General features: G+C 39.1%; 1 long non-coding RNA gene across 1 annotated transcript in view; it reads right to left on the bottom strand.

Moving 5' to 3' along the window:
* Window positions 1-17,388, bottom strand: part of LOC138160043 (uncharacterized) — an 84,081-nt gene extending 66,693 nt beyond the window's left edge. The window contains exon 1 of the long non-coding RNA XR_011168065.1: window positions 17,287-17,388. This is a non-coding gene — a long non-coding RNA (uncharacterized lncRNA). The remainder of the gene's footprint in view (window positions 1-17,286) is intronic.
* Window positions 17,389-17,976: the final 588 nt, after the last annotated feature.

The raw sequence follows: 17,976 nt of genomic DNA on the forward strand, positions 1-17,976 counted from the left end.
TAATAAAACCTTTTTATATGCCTGTCATAGAAAGACAAACCTTTTCCAAAGGAAGTGGATTGGAGTATTTTCGAGATATGATAAACAGCCTGACAAAAAGGGTCCTGAGTTTCTCTTTCAGATGTGCAGGAGGAGGTGGTTTTAACTTCCCTTGTCAGGTAAAAAGAATTCATTATGAAAGCCAGTCCAGCAAAAACGAAGAAATGAAAATGAGCCTGGATTTCAGTGGCAAGAAATGATTTCAGAATGTGTTGTGGGGAGGGGGATAGTTTAATGAATAAAGTGTCAACTTGCAGCTTGAGCAGGAATAAATCAAACACAGGATCAGCTGGCTTTGTAGTGGGAAGGACCTGGGTGTAGCTGGTATCAGAGATCTGGGTAAAGAGACATTAAAATCTAATTCTCTCTCAGATTTGTATAAATGAATTGTTGTTAATGATGTTAATAATAGCCTTGTATGCATTTTGCCATTTCCGTATTACTGCAGGCCCTGAGTGAGAAAATAAAACAAATAGAATGTGGATACAAATGGTCCTTTTATGGGATATGTTTATTCAATGCAAGGGATAATGTCCTAAAATACACCCATAGGGAATCTTGCTCTCAGGCAGTCTTCTATATCTGTGCCCTGACCCACAGTTTGCTGGTGTGACTACCTTGGAAAATCCAGAAACTAAACTCCTTTGGATCGATGTCTTAGAGGGTCCTAACTTTGTTATTCTACAGCAAATACCATTCAAGTCACGTTTCAGGGAAATATGCTATTCAGTTGGGGACAAAAAGGTCATTTTTTTGACCCTTCTATGTTCCAACACAACTTCTACCTTGTCTCAAGAACAAATTCCAGACAAGAATGTATATGGTATATTTATTTTTATAATGAGGGCCAAGAAAAGGAGAATGAGAATAGAGTAACTGATCGGCTATAAACTTAACTTGTATAAAACAATTTGCCTGCAATTAGCACTGCTCTTTGTATAGGAAAGTCACATGTAAGTCCATAGCATGGAAGGAAAATATACGTTGAGAAGGCAGGTTCTGATACACACATCATTTATCAGCAGAATTATCAAAGATTTTGGGTCACCAGTCATGAATCACTTCAGGGGTGACAGAAGCAATATCAATCAACCCATCCTATTTCTATGTTACTGGCCACCTTGCACTGGGGACGATTTGTATAAGTAGCACAAACTTTTTTTATTGTTTAACATGAAAAAAGTCAGGGTATTGGAAACACAATTGAAAAATATTAAGTTCATAGAAAAAAGACCAGTGTTTGAATAAGAGGGGAAAAAACATCAGAGATCAGATCTAACTTAATGTCTTTATTCAATTATTATAGCCTCACTAGAGAGCAATGAATGGTATATAACTTGTCCATGGCATCTCACATAAATAGAAACAAGAATAAAAATGGACACATTAAACAAGTAATTCTGAATCTCTCTCTTATTAGACATAGGTTTCATTATTGTCTATCATCATTACCACCACCATCATCCTCTATTACTTACTGAGTGTCCACTGGCTTCATGGCAATAATGTAGGTTTGTCCTATACTTAGAAAAATGCAATGATTGAGATCCTCTTTCTTCTCTCCCTTTTCTGGTCCTCTTATACAAGTATTCATGAATTAGACAATACCTAAGGGTGGGCAGAGGCAGGATCACAGAGTTTTCAAATGAGAATGATAGTAAAGTAAGAATAATATTGAACTTGAGACCAGAGGATTCAGGTCCAAATTTTAGCTCCCACATTTATGAACCAAATAACCTTGGGCCAATCATTTAACCTCTCTGAGGACCAGTTTCTTCATCTAAAAAACGGTACTAATAATCATTGTCTTACTTGTCTCACAGTGTTGCTCTGATGATTAAATAAGCTCTTACATGTTGGGAACACTTTGCAATTATAAAGACATATAAAAACTTGGTCCTTTCATCAGGTATAAATTCTTAATTTTATAGGTGATTATACTGAGGTTCAAGTCACCAATGGGATCTTGACTGTGAGTGGAAGAAGGTAAAGAAAGAGCAAGTGTGATGGCAAAGAACGAGGGGGAGAGATCTGGTTTTCACATTGAAGACAATGAATGGGTTTTGGAAGTGTGATGAAAAGGAGGAGATGGAAGGACAAGGGGTCATAAGCATTGAGAGGAAATTCAGAATTCAGGATCATGGAGGTGGCACAGTTATAGGTGATAGGGAGACATAAGGTGTGACCTTTGTAGTATGGATTGCTGAGGTCAGGTAAAGATATAAACTGAGCAATTTGATAAACTGAAATAAAGGGACATATACTTGTATATATGAATCCTAATGTATGAGGATAGTTGTTGGGATGGAGAGGAAGGACATACCAAGTACTGAGGGGTCTTTAAAAAATACTATTTGCTATATGAGAGGGCTCTCTGAAAGGGAGAGGGGAAGGGGGACAGATACTAAGGGAAATTATGTGATATAAAAAAAAAAACACCCAGGGGGCGGAACCAAGATGGCAGAGTCAAAGTACAAACTTGGTGTGGGCTCCCACTCTAATAATTTCCAATACATATAAAAATGACTATATATTCAGTCTTATACAATATATCCACTATGGAAATATTTTGCATGGCTACACATGTACAACCTCTACTGAATTGCTTATCTTCTCAGTAAGAGTGGGTGACAAGGGAGGAAGGGAATGAATCTGGAAATCAAAGTTTTAAAATCAAATGTTTTAAAAAAGATATATCTATATCTATCTATCTATATACTATTATTAATATTATTTTACATGTAACTGGGAAATAAGATATACAGGCACTGGGGCATAGAGATCCCCCATGCCCTACTGGAAAGTTGAAGGTGGTATGGGAGAAGATATGGGAGAGAGCAGATTGGAGGAGGGGATATCCAGTGGGATTGCTATTTTGGGGTGGTGGGTAGGGGAAAAATGGGGAGAAAATTTGTAACTCAAAATCTTGCAGAAATGAATGATGTAAACCAGAAGTTAATAAAGCATTTGATTTTTGAAAAAAAAAAGACTGTAAACAAACTTTAGAGCTACAGAACCCACAAAGTGGCAGAGAGAAATAAATCTCCCAGTGAAGGAAGGCTGGCAGGCAGATAGGAAAGGCCTATTGCACCAGTCTGGGAGCTGAGCATAGTCCAGCATGAGACATGAGGTTCCAGCCCCAGGGTGGCCCAGATCAGCAGCTGGCAGAGCAAACTTCAGGAGACTGAATCATCAGTAGCTGTGACAGGTTCCAGACTTCTCAACCCATAAACACCAAAGACAAAGTAAAAGGTCAGTGCAGAACTCTGTTGCAACAGGGGTAGATGAGCATGGTCCTGCCCCTGCCCCTGGTGCAAGAAGCAGCCAAAGGCACAGCTGCTCCAGCAGCAGCCTGGCTGCCTCAGGAGCTCCTGGCTTGCAGATTGTAGGGGGACCAAGTGACCATTCAGAGGGTAATCGCTCTTGCTTTAACCTGCTTGGATCTGGATTTTGGTCTTGGGTGGTGGTCCTGGGGTATGTCACCAGTGAGCCAGAGCTTGTGGGAGCTATAGAGAGGGCACCCAACTAATAGCTCTGGCAGCTGCGAAAATCCCAGAGATTTGGGACATAGCTCTCTCTGTTCTGGAAGCAGAGTTCTACTGTGGCAAAGAGCTCAAAAGCCAGGTAATTGGCTGTCAATATGAGCAAGCAATGGAAGCACAAACAGACCATAGAATCCTTTTTTGGGGACAAAAGGGATCAAGGCATGGAGGGGGAGGAAGACAGAGAAGTCAGAACTCCTGAATCAAAAGCCTCCAAGAAAAATGAATTGGTTAAAGACCATGGAAGAGCTCAAGAAAGATTTTGAAAATCAAGTAAGAGAAGCAGAGGAAAAATTTGGAAGAGAAATGAGAATGATGCAAGAAAATCATGAAAAGTGAGTCAACAGTCTACTAAAGGAGACTCCAAAATACACTGAAGAAAATAATACCTTAAAAATAGACAAACTCCAATGGCAAAAGAGGCCCAAAGAGCCAATGAGGAGAAGAATACCTTAAAAAGTCGAATTTGCTGGATGGAAAAGGAATGTCAAAAATTCACTGAAAAGAATAACTCCTTCAAAATTAGATTGGAGCAATTGGAAGCTAATGACTTTGTGAGAAATCAAGATACTATGAAACAGATCCAAACAAATGAAAAAAATAGAAGGCAATGTGAATTATCTCATTGGAAAAACCACTGACCTGGAAAATAGATCCAGGAGAGATAATCTAAAAATTATTGGACTACCTGAAAGCCATGATCAAAAAAAGAACCTAGACACCATCTTTTGACAAATTATCAAGCAAAATTGCCCTGATATTCTAGAAACAGAGGAAAAATGGAAATGAAAGAATTCACCAATTTCCTCTTTAAAAAGATCCCCAAAAGAAAACTCCTAAGAATATTCTAGACAAATTCCAGAGTTCCCAGGTCAAGGAGAAAATACTGCAAGCAGTCAGGAAGAAACAATTTGAGTATTGTGGAAACACAATCAGGATAACACAAGACCTAGCAGCTTTTAACTTAAGGGATCAAAGGGCTTGGAATATCATATTCTGGAGGCCAAAGGAGCTAGGATTAAAACCAAGAGTCACCTACTCAGCAAAACTGAGTATAATGCTTCAGGAGAAAATATGGTCATTCACTGAAATTTAGGACTTTCAAGTATTCTTGCTGAAAAAACCAGAGCTGAACAGAAAATGTGACTTTCAAATACAAGAAGCAAGAGAAACATGAGAAGGTAAAAAGAAATCAGAAGGAACTTATTCAAGTTGAACTATTTACATTCCTATGTGGAAAAAAATGGTCATTGTAACTTATAAGACTTTTCTCAGTATGAGGACAGTTGAAGGGAATATATATATGTATGTATAGGAGGGTGTATGTGTATATAAATATGTATGTGAATGTGGGCATATATATGTTCATGTATACACAGACAGAGGGCGCAGGATGAGGTGAATATGAAGGGATGATATCTAAAAAATAAAATTAAGAAGTGAGAGAAGAATTTATTGGGGAGAAAGGTAGAGATGGATTAGGGTAAATTATCTCATATAAAAGAGGTGAGAGAAAACTGTTGTAATGGAGGGGAAGAGCAGGAAAGGGAAAGGGACAATCTGATTCTCATTGAATTTGGCTTAAGGAGGGAATAAAATAAAAAACTCAACTGGGTATCTTACCCTACAGGAAAATAGGGTGGTAAGGGATAAGAGGGGGGATGATAGAAGGGAGGGCAGATTGGGGGAAAGGGTAGTTAGAAGCAAATATTTTTGAAAAGGGATAGGGTCAAAGAAGAAAATAGAATAAGTGAGGGGCAGGATAGGATGGAGGGAAATATAGTTAGTCTTTCATAATATAACTACTATGGAAATGATTTGGGTAACTACACATGAACAACCTATATTAAATTGCTTATCTTCCCAGTGGGAGTGGGTGAAGAGGGAAGAAGGGGAAAAAATCTGGAAGTCAAAGTTTTAAAAACAAATGTTTAAAAATTTGTTTTTTTACATGCAACTGGGAAATAAAATATACAGGTACTGGGGTATAGAAACCCATCTTGCCCTACTAGAAAGTTAGGGGGTTTATGGGGGAGGATATAAGAGAGAACAGATTGAAGGAAGGGGTATGCAGTAGGCTTGCTATTTTGGGGTGGGGGTAGGGAAAAGACAGGGAGAAAAAATTATAACTCAAAATCTTGTAGAAATGAATGTTGAAAACTAAAAATAAATTTAAAAAACCACAAAGACTTTTTTTTTTGCTTTTTTGGAGGGGGGAGGGCAGGGCAATGGGGGTTAAGTGACTTGCCCAAGGTCACATGGCTAGTAAGTGTTAAGTGTCTGAGGCCGGATTTGAACTCAGGTCCTCCTGACTCCAGAGCTGGCTAAAAAAAAAAGAAAGGAAGGTGAGTGTCCTGAAAGCTGGTAGGTAACTACAAGCACCTAGAGAGGGTAAGATAAAAGGACTGAGGGAATGTCAGGGAAAGAGATGCTGAGTGATGATTGTTGTGTCTGAAAGTGACAGGAGGGAACGAGGAATATTCTTTTTTTTTTTTTTAAGCAATCGGGGTTAAGTGACTTGCTCAAGGTTACACGGCCAGTTATTTCTAGGTGTGGTGCTGAATATCTCAGCCCCGATTTGATCCAGGTCATCCCGACACTGGAGCCGGTGCTCTTACTCACTCAGCCACCTGGCCGCCCCTAAGCAATCGGGGTTAAGTGACTTGCTCAAGGTTACACGGCCAGTTATTTCTGGGTGTGGTGCTGAGTGTCTGAGCCCAGATTTGATCCAGGTCATCCCGACACTGGAGCTGGTGCTCTTACTCGCTGAGCCACCTGGCTGCCCCTAAGCAATCGGGGTTAAGTGACTTGCTCAAGGTTACACGGCCAGTTATTTCTGGGTGTGGTGCTGAGTGTCTGAGCCTGGATTCGATCCCCAGGTCATCCCGACCCTGGAGCCGGTGCTCTTACTCGCTCAGCCACCTGGCCGCCCCAAGGAATATTCTTGCTTCTCCTCGTAGCCCAGTGTGTGATGGGAGGTATGAGAGACGTATCCAATAGGGGAGAATGTGACTGGGGATCCAGTATTTTCCAGAGAGAACCAGGTTTCTTTGAGTACAAGAAGATGAAAGAATAATGAGAGAAATGTCTAAGATGAAGGAAAGCTTGTTAAGGATAGAATGGGAGTACCAGAAGTCACAATAACAAGAAGAAAAGTTAGTATTTATGTAATACTTTAAATGTTACAAAGAATTCTACAAATACCCTCTTATTTTCTGTGAGGTAGGTGATATTATTATTCCCATTTAACAGATGACAAAGCAGAGGAACAGAGAGGGTAAGAGCCTTACATGGGGTCACGTTGCCAGTAAGTGTGTGAGTTTGGATTTGAATTCAGGTTCTCCTGATACTAGGTCCATTACTCTATCCACTGTACCACCTACCTTCCACCTAATGAAATAAAGAGGGATGGATGGAGTGTAGCCAATAAGGATTTATTTTAAAAAATGTGGAATTGTGGAACATTCAAGAAGACATTAAGCTGAGGATAGAAGAGGAGGGAAATTGGTATAACATCATTCTGATAAGTCAGGTATGACAGGAAATTTTGTCGTTGAGATATTTTTTGGTCATATTTGACTGTTTGTGACCCCATTTGGGGTTTTCTTGGCAAGGATACTGGAGCAGTTTGCCATTTCCTCCTCCAGCTCATTTTACAGATGAAGAACTGAGGCAAACAGGGTTAAGTGACTTGCCCAGGGTCACGTAGCTATGAAATGTTTGAGGCTGGATTTGAGCTCTATATATTGTGTCACCTACCTGCCCTGTGACAGAGAATAGTAGGTGCAATATAGAATGAAGAGTATTAGCAGGAAGAAATAGTAATTCATAGGAGTAATTCACACGCCAAAAGAAAAGCAGTATTAACACTCATGTCTTGAGATGTCTATGTACACATGGGCAGAGAATGCCCTAACAATTCAAGACACAAATCCTACTTTTTAGGTATGAGATTTACTAGGATGACTCACACCTGGAATATCCTTTTCAACAGGATTATCAAACTAAGTAGATAAGGAAAATCCTGAAGACAAAGCTTACTGAGATTTTAGCAAAGAATTTGATGGATTTTTTCATTATATGCTTGTTAATAAGATAGGAAGATAAGGACTGGAAGCTAATAAAGTTAAGAAGATTGAGAATTTGCTCAATGATTGGACCCAAGGAGTAGTAATTAATGGACTGATATTAACCTGAAGAGAGGTCTCCTATGTAATGACCTTGGTGCTGACCCTATTCTATTCAATATTTTAAATTAATTCCTTAAAAGAAGCCATTAATAGCATGCTTATCAACTTTGTAAATGACACAAAACTGGAAGAGGTGGTCAATAGTCGAGTGATAGAACTGGGATTCAAAAAGATTTTGATAACCTTTTGATAGATATTGATTGAAACAAAAGATCAAACTGAATAAGATGAAATTTAATGCCAAAATGATCTGTGATTTTGTTAGCATAGTTACTTCCACTATTGAAACTCACCAACCCTCTCCAACTTGGTAGATTATTTTCAAGAGTTGTTGTCAAGAAAATCATTAATCCTATGACTAATCTATCAATGGGCCTCTGACATTAACCAGATTGGTCTTCAGACAAGTAGTATACAGTGTATTACCAATTACATTGGAAGCTTTTACAGTGTGACGTTTAAAAAGTTTCAGAGACATAATTTCTGGGTAATTAATAATTTTATAATAATGCTAGCATTGTATTAATAAAAGAGGTCAGTGTTACTCTCAAATACCAAAAACTCCTTAAGGTGGTAGGTCCCAGTTTATATGCCTTGAAAGAGTGGGTGTTCCTGAGAATAGCAATCAATTCTGACTGGTTAACAAATAATGAGAGAATGAATATCACCATGGGAAGTGAGCTCACTCCAAAGAAGGGCTGAGAGACTGATATCATATCACTCTGGGACAAATCGACTATCTCTACACCCAGACCACCCCCAGTCTTGGACAATCTAGACAAAGAATCTTCCTTGCCTCACAGCATTTGGGCAGGAATTCACCTCAGATTAGAAGAATGATCTAGTTTGGTAGAGTAGCAATGTCCACAATGAGGAGAGTGTTAATCCTATCTTTTATCAGCTTCATCCTTGAGAGACTGGACTTTGGACAGAGAAATAGAACAGGGAAAAAAAGATTGAGTCTCCTCAATTTTAATAATTGGCAATGAATATAAGAGAGAAATAATCATTTCTCTCACAAGCTTGGTAATACCTTGTCAGGGTTTGCTATACACTGGTATAGCCTTTGAGATCTCAGGATCACCTCACTGCCATGATGAGATATGATATCAGTGGAAATCAGTGCAATGATATCAGTGGAAGAAAATGAAGTGTGAAAGTGATAATTATCAAGTCATAGGATCACAGATTTAGAACTAGAAGGGGTCACAGAGACCATCTAGTTCAGCCTCCTTCATTTTACAGATAAGGAAATTGTGGCATAGACAGGTTAAGTGACTTGCCTAGGGTCACATAATTAGGAAGTGTCTAAGGTCAACCCTTCTTAACTTCAAGTTCTAACCTCTATCCATTATACCAGTGGTGTCAAACTCAAACAAAAATGGATCCCTTCAGACCTCAAGTTAACGTTATCTATATTGCATTATATTTTTATTTATTTAGTAAAAATGTCTGATTGGAGTAGGAGAGTTTTGTGAGCTGTTGGCAGAGTTTAACAACTTGACAGTACCCTACCCTGTCTCCAAGTCCTACTCTTGGGTTTAAACTATCAATCCCATAGTTTTCTTGTTGAAATCCCTTTTTTCTCTTTTAATTATTCCTACAAACCCAACATATCCCTCTATCCCTAACCCCAAATATGTAGGCTTTAAGCACATGGAGAACTGCTCCCCATAAGCAGACAGGTAATCTCCTTAACCTCTACCAGATGTTTTATTCTGTCTACCTGGACTGAAGCACAAGCAGATATCTAGAGCCATAGCTAATATAGAATCCTCCCTTGGCTCTGGCCTCTTGGGCATTGGCTTGGTTGATAATGAGATAAGTGGATAGAGTGCCAGGTCTCAAGTTCAAAAGACCCAAGTTCAGATCTGGACCTTACTAGTTGTTTGACACTGGGAAAGTCACTTAACCTGTCTACCTCACCTTCCTCATCTGTAAAATGGGGATAGTTAATAGCACCTATCTCCCAGTGGGAGATCAAATGATATATCTGTAAAGTGCCTAGCACAGTACCTGGGACATAGTAGATGTGTAGTAAATGCTTATTTCCTCTCTCCCTCTCTTTCTCCCTCCCTCCCTCCTTCCTTCCTTGCAAAGAATTTCATGAATAGAGATATGATTTTTGTTAAATGAGAGTGGTTATTTTAGGATTACATTTCTATTGTTATCTGATTTAGCCTGGAAACTAGGTTTGCAAGTGCATAGGCTCTGCCTTAAGCTTTGCTGAAAGGTGAGAGGATATCACATTGAATTTCTCCCCTGCCCTCTGGGGTTACTCTGAGTGTAATAACTGTTAGTGGTCTGCCTGTGGTCAGGTCCGATTTTAATTGCCTCAGAGCTGCAGGAAACCCATTTGAATTGTCTAGTGGTTGATCTACTTCATACAGACATTTTCAAGTGTCTTGAATTATTTAGAAACATTTCCCATTTTATGATGGTTTTGTGTCTCACAATTACCTTTCCTAAAATCTCCTATTTCTTTCCCTAGTCTAGAAGAACAGAATAACTCTGTTATGATATGGCTTATGACTACCTGATTTTAGCTGCACACGGAGTAAAACTATTTGCATCTCCAGCACTGAGCACAGTACTTGGCACATTGCAAGTACTTAATAAATGCTTCTCCAATTATTCATTCATTGATTCATTCATCCATTCATTCTTGAGTTATGTAGTTAAAGCCCAGGGATAAAGAAAACTATGACATTGTTTGTTTAAAATGGGTGTTAATCTTGAGAACCACAAAGTACGAAGATGGTGGTCTCATGAAGCACAGAAATGTAAGTCTTTGGACCAGTGTCCTCATTGTCACACCCTCTAACCATGGATGTCCCACAGGACTCTGTCCTATATGTTCTCTTCTCCCCCTCACTTAGTGATCTCGCCAGCTCCTATGGACTCCATATCATCTCAGCTGATGATTCTCAAGTCTACCTGTTCTGTCCTAATCTCTCTATTAATCTCCGGTCTTACATCTCCAACTTCCTTCCAGACATCTCAAAGTGAATGTTTAGCAGACATCTCAAACTAAACACGCCCCAAACCAAAACTCATTATCTTTCCTCCTGTCTTCCCAATTCCAAACTTCTCTATTATTGTTGAGGGTTCCACCATTTTCCTAATCCCCCAGGCTCACAATCACACCTTAAATTAGGGTGACGGCCTCCAGAGTTTAGCAAATTGCTTGACATTTAGTAGGTGCTTAATAAATGTTTAATGATTGACTGACTAATGGTATTGAGAAGAAGCATATCATCCTAAGAGGAAAGAGCTTCCCCTGGATATTGTTGCCCTGGGACAAAAGTAGTCTTCTGTAGATAAATATCTTACTAATACTACTACCCAAGTATGATGATGACAGTGATATCCAACAAATTCAAACTCAATATTTATCAAACACTTAGTGAATCTATAATTTGATACTAGGTGCTTGGGAAATACAAGGTTTAGATAAGACATAATGTGTGCCCTCACAGTTTCATGAGTCCTATGGGGAAAGGTTGTTACTGACTATGGAGAACAGGGAAGTTTTCATGTAAGAGGCAGCTTTTGAGTTGGCTGTTAAAGGATAAGGAGGAACACACAGATGAAAGGGGGAAGAAGGAGACTGTTGAGGGCGGAGGGAAAATGTGAGCAAAAGCTCAGAGGCAAAAGGGTAGAAGGCACATTGGGGACAGAGTTGTCCAGTTTTCTTGGGGAGCAGAGAACGGCAAATAGAGGAGAATCAGATGAGATAAAATTGGAATGGTAAGATGGTCTGGATTGTAAAGAGCATTGAATGTCAAACATTTAAATGTAAGCTATTATGTGATAAAAGTACACAGTTGTATGGCACTTTAAAGTTACATAAATGATATTTCGGTCCTTGTCCAAAGAATTTTATTGCCAATATCTTCTTGCTTTCATTGCCCTTGTGCTTGGACTCAGGGCCTCCTAGGGCTCTGTAGTCTCTGCCTCCCTCAGATATTTTCAAAGCTTCAAAGAAAGATATAAAATAGTTTTAAATCATAAAAAGTTATGTCCATCCAACAGGGCACACCTGAGAGAGAGCGACTTTTGCCATGTTTGGGACAAGATCATTTGTTCACTGGGAGGAATTTGAAGGTTCCATTTCTTAAAAACACTGTATGCCTGGGGCATATGATGATTATGTTAGGATTGTGATGAAAACTTCCAGGAAGGAGAGGGAACCATGTGGAGAAGTACCATTGTAGCATCTGGTACAGGAAGGGACACAGAAGCAACAAATCCTGTTTGCTGACTGCCAAGAACAAGCTGAAGGCAACTGAGAAACAGGATCTCCAGCTTTGATGGAGCCACTCTGGTTCATTCACACTGCATGGGTAAGTCTTCTTTCCATCTTTTGGTTGGCTTATCTTATACAGGAGACATTGGCCATACCTTCTAGAATGTGATAATGAAATGGATTGTTTCTCAAAAAATTCACTTTAGAATACATCAGAAATTGCTGTGATGCTTATATTGAGAATTCTTTCCTATTCCTTTACTAATTATTTTCACCTCAATTAAATGTTTTACTTTTAAAATGTATGTAAATTGTCTGGTTTGCTGGCTTGGTATAAACTGAATTTAGATGATCTTAGCAATTCTCAAAAGATCTAGGATGGGGCCTCAAATCATATGAGGTACACTTATCCAGTGTACCCCTCGTTGAACTTAGAGTTAAGAGTAGTTAAGAGCTGAGTGGAATGTGGATTATAGATGCATTAAGAACTTTAATAAAATGAGATAAAGAAGAGGCACAGAAGTAAAAGAGGTTAGAGGGGAAATAAGTTGGGGATAGAAAATACAATGAGGTAATAGAGGGAAAGAAAAGTTGATAAAAATCCAGAAAGGTAACTCACTGAACAGAGACCAAGAAGAAAAAAATACTAAAAGGGAGGGGAAAAGGAAATCAGAAAAGAAAACAAGAGAAAAAAATGAATTACTGGGGGAGACTGTTCAAATCTCTGGATTGCATGAGAGTTTGGTCATATTGAATGTGACTTAAAATCAGAGGATCATCAGGTAAGGGCTAATATGTTTTTACATTTCTATATAAATATTATTAGAATAGGACTTATTCATAAAACAGAATATAAGCCCTCATGCGAAGTATCTGTTTAATTTTTGTCTCTCTTTCAAATACCTTTTCTGTCTCTAACACATCATGGCAGTGTGACCCTGGGCAAGCCACTTAACCTCTCAGTGCTCTAGGCAAATCTCTGAGACTCCAAGTTACAAAGAAGTTATTGAGATGAATAGGTACAGGGAGTTTCCTCATCCAAGATTTTTCTATGCCAATGAAATTGTAGGCCCAGTTCCTACTTCTATCCCTAGCACCTAGCACAGTGCCCAACACATAGTAGGTAAAATGAACATTCGATGAGTGAATTAAAAAAAAGCCAAACAAACAGAAGGGAAACTAAGGTGAGAAAAATGATTATTAAAAAGCCTATTATTGGGGAGATCTAGGGTTTTTTCCTTTCTTATCTCCTCATTCTTGACTGGGTCAAGCCAATATCTAAAGGACATTAATGATAATGGGATTGGATTAATTTTCTCCTCAATCTTGTTCCAGTGGGGAAGCCCATTGTGCTCTACTCAGGCTTGGATTAGGAATAGATCCTTTGTCTTAGATTGCCCAAAGTTGGGAATGGTCTGGGAGCAAGTATGATTAATCACATCCCCCAGTCCCTCATTAGAATAGGTCCACCTCTCATTATAATATTTATTCTTCTCATTAATTGTTAACCAAACAGAGTTGATTATCATCCTCAGGAAAACTCTTCCAATGGCGTATAAACTTTGAGTAGGTTACATAAGTGGTCTTTGGCATTTGAGAGTGCCACTGACTCCTTTTATTAATTATCTGCTACTATAATAAAATAATTAATTACCCAGAAACTGTCTCTTGAACTTTTTATATATCACAAAGGCCCACTTACTCTAATGATCATAGTCTTAAAATGTTAGAGAAGCTTCAAAATCCATTGCAGTGATATTTTTACCATCCACCTGAACTGCCTATGAACCTTCCAGGTCACTAACTTTGCCATTAATTCTGTAACTTTGGGACCATCAGAACTCCAGGGACCTTGCCTTAGGGGGATTTAACATTTACAGCTCTCTAACTCTTGCACTGGGGTCCATGATGACCTGAGTGTCACATAGTCCATTCTATTTATGTGGTCATAGCCAAACTTCATATTCCATCCTGATAATCTCCTTGCTATTAGTCCAAATGCTACCCCTCACCCTACCCATACCTTTCTAGCTCAGAAAAGTTACCAAATTAATATTGCCATTGGTACTGGAAATTGACTTGTGTTTATCAACTCTCCAATGACTCCATTTGCCATCCTTTTGCCTTGCCAGACCATAACTATCCTTTCTGGCCATCATTTCTCTTTTGTATTGTATACCCTTATTGGGATCTAAACTGCTCGAGGGCAGAGACTATATCACTTTTGTGTTTGTATCCTAAGAGCTTAGCAAAGTAAGTAAAGTTTTTCATTTATTCATTTATCCATCCCAACATGACATCTTCACTTTTTTTTCTGTTTGCTTTCCATTATACTCTTTGGACCCACAATTACTACCAGTTACTAAGCAGGTAAAAAGAACATTGCTGCCTTTTAGTGAAGTTGAAAAATAGTGAGAATCTCCCTGCCAAATATCCATGAGATGGAAGTGTGAACAGATGGAGGAAGGTGTTTCACAGAGAACCTTTATTAACCTTACCATGATGTGAATAGAAGAACCAACAAAGAACAGCCTTTTCTTTAGCACTTGTAAAGGAGAAGTTATACAAATAACTGGCAGGAGCCTATGGGGAGAAAGGGGGAAAGAAGATTCCCTTTCTCTGAAGTCTTAGCTCTTTGAATTGCCAGCATAACCACTGTTCCTGTGAACATATAGGGATATTTGAAGATATCATTAAAAAGGAAACCAGAACGAGGAACAGAAACATAGAAATAGTACACTTGCAAAAAGCAGACTGGATCTTTGGAGCACAAGAAGTAAATGTAAGAGAACCCTAATTTTTTGTCCAGGATTGTAGGCAATGCTATGATGAGTGTTGTATCCTAACACGCATGAGAATCTGATGAACTTTCCCCATAGTTAGGGGCAGTGGAAAGAGGCAGAAAAACTGGGTTTGAGTGGATTCATCGAGCACTAAGTTCTTTCCTAGCAAGTGATTCTTAGGGTGTGAGTCTCTGCTTTGTCACTCACTTTGTGACAACCTCTCTGAGCCTCAATTTCCTCATCTAGAAAATGTGACTTTAAGTCTCACCTCGGTACTCCTTCTGGCTTGAGGACCAGGGCACATTTTGGTAAGGCCTCTCAGAAAAGATCTCTTTGGCTTAAATCATCACCTAAGTTGGCCTTGGGAATTTTAACTAACTACTTCTAAAATTAATTTGGTGTTTGCTTTTTTTTTTTTTTACTAACTTGCTTTGGTTTCTTACTCCTAGTCCCTATCTCCCACCAATAAAAGGGTCTGTAATTTCCCCATAAGGACTTAACCTTGAATATAGAAAAGATTTTATTTACTGAGTAGACAATCCCCACAAAAGACTCTTATTTGAATGCACAATAGTCAGTACCTACTGTGTACCAGGCAATGTGCTAAGTGATGGGATACAAAGAAAGGTAAAGGACAGTCTGCCTTACAGGAGCTCACCATCTAATGGGGGACACAACATGTGAACAACTCTGTAAAAAAAAAAATATATATATATATGTATACATATATACATGCATATGTATACAGATACACATATATGTATATATATACGTATACACACAGAGGATAAATGGGAGGGAATCAGCAGAAGAAAAGCACTAGAATTAAGAAGGATTGAGAACAGTTGCCTGTAGAAGCTGAGATTTTAGCTGGGACTTCAGGGAAGCCAAGAGGCAGAGGTGAGGAGGAAAAGTGTTCCAGGCATGGGAGAGAGTCAGTGAAAATATCCAGACCCTAGAGGTGGAACATCAAATAGCAAGGAGGCCAATATCATTGGATCATAGAGTTGTAAGGAGTGAGAGGAAGGGGTTGTAAGATGAAAGAAGACTGGAAAGGTAGAGGAGGACCATAGTCTACACACCTCTCTGCCTCCTTTTCCCATGTGTACCGATGTTGTCTTTGTAGGACTACCTTGTGTGGTCTGGGGTTGGTAATGAGTTAAGCAATCCCCCCCCCCCCACTCCCCAGGAGTGTCCCATCTTCTCCATGGAGAACATATTTAGAGTCACTAGATATTTGACCTTTCTTCCTATGCTAGTCATGTGGGTGTGGGTCATGGTTGATAGGGAGTCAGGATTCTTTTCTGCTAATGGACTGCACCTTTCCAAAGGTAAAGAACTCAATCATCAGAGAGCTGATGGTTACCACCATGGACCTTAACAGTCTAAATGACTCACAGTACTAATGAAAGACAACGTTTGGTTTGCTCCAGCTGTACCTCATTGCTCCCCAGTTCTGGCCTCTCTTCTCCTCTGGTTCCCTTGTTGCTGCTTTTATTTCTCTGTGACTTTGTGTTCCTTTCTAGCCTTTGTTATTTCCTGAGAAGGCAGATAGAGCCAAAAACAGGATTTAGAGCCAACCCCTTGCCCCCAACAAGTAGTCTGGGTGGGTCTCAGATGTGTGTACTACATGTATTAAAGACCACCCCAAGTCTTCCATCTCTCAGCCTGCTATTTGAATTGTTACCAAATTCTCACCCTGATTTCAAAGGCAATGGGAGTGGGGGCAGGGGAGAATGCATTTTGATATTGCTTAAAAATTAATAGAAATACATAATCTTCCTCTTTTTGTCTCTCTCTGCTTCTTTCTCGTCTTCTCTCCTTTGCTCTCTGTCTCCCTCCTCTGTCCCTCTCTGTCCCTCTTCTCTTTGTCTCTCTCGATATAGACATACACACATGTGTGTGTATATATATATATATGTGTGTGTGTGTGTGTGAATATATAAGTACATATCTTTATCTATTTATGCCTACTAGTATCAAATGGACCTCAGAGTTATTGGCTATACAACTTACTAACAGTGTAATGAAAAGTACAAAGACGCATCCAGATTTTTCAGTAATATATCACAGTGAGAAAGGCCAGAATCCTTGGACTACCAACTGCAAGCACTAACTTTTCAACTCTGAAAACACAGTGCACTATCATTCAGCTCTTGAAGGATGGCAAGGTCCATCAAGAATTCTCTTTAGGCTTCCTTGTCTATACCATGAGTTCTACTCCATTCTCTCTCTGGGAATGTCTCTTAAAAAGTGTTTCTAAAAGATGACAGTCGATGCCTTCAATTTCTCAGGAAAGGAGTTCTCTTAGTCCTTTCTCTTTGTACTTCACACAATCTCTCTCCAGCCATGACATTTAACAATATTCAACTGACAGTTAAAATGTTGCTATCTTAAGATTCTATTCCCTGAAAGTGGAATTACACAGAAGCAGCCTTGAAGGCTTCTCTGGGTACACATGCACCTGAACATTTCCATCTTACCTGTCTCTAATCAAAGCTCTCTCCCTTGGCACAGATCACATGGTCCCTCTGCAAGACTCTGTCTCCCTTGTCCTGCTTCTCTCCTGAAGGTTTCTTTTCTCTAGAGGGCTACATGGATATATTGGTCTATAGACCTCTCCCTTCCTTATCTGGGTTGCTATGGCTTCTACGTCCACATAGCTTGTTTACTCTCCAGTGGTGTTTTTTTGTCTCAAGCCCATCTGGTCCCTTTTAGAGGCAAATAGCTTCCTTCTTGTGCATGCACCCCTGGAATATGCTGCTGACAAGAGGGGAGAGATAAGAAAGAATCAACAGCAACAATAGGCCAAGGGAAAGTATTTAAAATGTTTATGCAACAAATTTTTTTTAGAGAAACTGTCACTTTTGTACATAATTTAAAAAATACATGGTGTATTTGGAGTTCTGTGTATGCCTATTGTCTTTCTATTTCTAGGTCGAAGAGAAAGTCTAATTATGCAGAAGTTCCCTTTGCCAATTTCTTATGTGCAGTGATTGTTGTATTCATTCTTTCTTATTTTCTAACCATTAAACATTCTGGCCAGATGAAACACATGTTTTTTGGAAGATTGAATTTGTTTTCTTTGAATTTGGAGGTAATTGTTTTTTTTACCATTGACAAAACCTGCTGTAAACCCAGATTTTTCTGTCAGTGTCTCAGTCATATAAGCT

This window comes from Petaurus breviceps, unplaced genomic scaffold (genome assembly GCF_028583685.1).
Source record: "Petaurus breviceps papuanus isolate PSGF00001 unplaced genomic scaffold, PetGlider_PUasm1.0 179, whole genome shotgun sequence".
Taxonomy (NCBI): domain Eukaryota; kingdom Metazoa; phylum Chordata; class Mammalia; order Diprotodontia; family Petauridae; genus Petaurus; species Petaurus breviceps.